The sequence below is a fragment of the Petaurus breviceps genome, unplaced genomic scaffold, assembly GCF_028583685.1.
Source record: "Petaurus breviceps papuanus isolate PSGF00001 unplaced genomic scaffold, PetGlider_PUasm1.0 490, whole genome shotgun sequence".
NCBI classification, from domain to species: Eukaryota; Metazoa; Chordata; class Mammalia; order Diprotodontia; family Petauridae; genus Petaurus; species Petaurus breviceps.
The window spans coordinates 16,319,417-16,319,900 of record NW_027186352.1 but is presented as its reverse complement, the minus strand read 5'-3'; the positions used below and the strand labels follow the sequence as shown (position 1 = coordinate 16,319,900).

The 484-nt window shown below is 35.7% G+C and overlaps 1 protein-coding gene across 1 annotated transcript in view; it reads left to right on the top strand.

The window, feature by feature from the left end:
• LOC138172037 (protocadherin-15-like) overlaps nt 1–484 on the top strand; it is a 2,287,527-nt gene that overhangs the window by 2,208,925 nt on the left and 78,118 nt on the right. The gene's annotated exons all lie outside the window — the stretch shown is intronic.

The following is a 484-nucleotide window of genomic DNA, read 5'->3' as shown; positions in this document are numbered from 1 at the left end:
TCTCTCTCTCTCTCTCTCTCTCTCTCTCTCTGTCTCTGTCTCTCTCTGTTTCTCACTCTGTCTCTTTCTCTTCCCCCCCACTCTCACTTTCTCTCATGCACGCACGCACACACACACACACACACACACACACACACACACACACACATATCATAACCCAGGTCTATTCTACAGAAACCAATGGAATGAAGAACAATCAATACAGATCTTTTCTTTCTATAATCAGAAGAGCTCAGAATCAATCAGAACAACTTTGCCAAAGAAGACAGTGCAAATAAGTGAATCAGCTGAAAAATTACTGATTTAATAACCAAGTAAATAGTCAAGGAAATATACATGTTATCTAGGTATTAATCTACAACAGTAAGAAGAGTTTCTTTTCTCTATGCCAACAAAATTATAGGTCCAAACTAAAAATAAATAAGTACATAATTAAGTAGATAGATAGATAGATAGATAGATAGATAGATAGATAGATAGATAG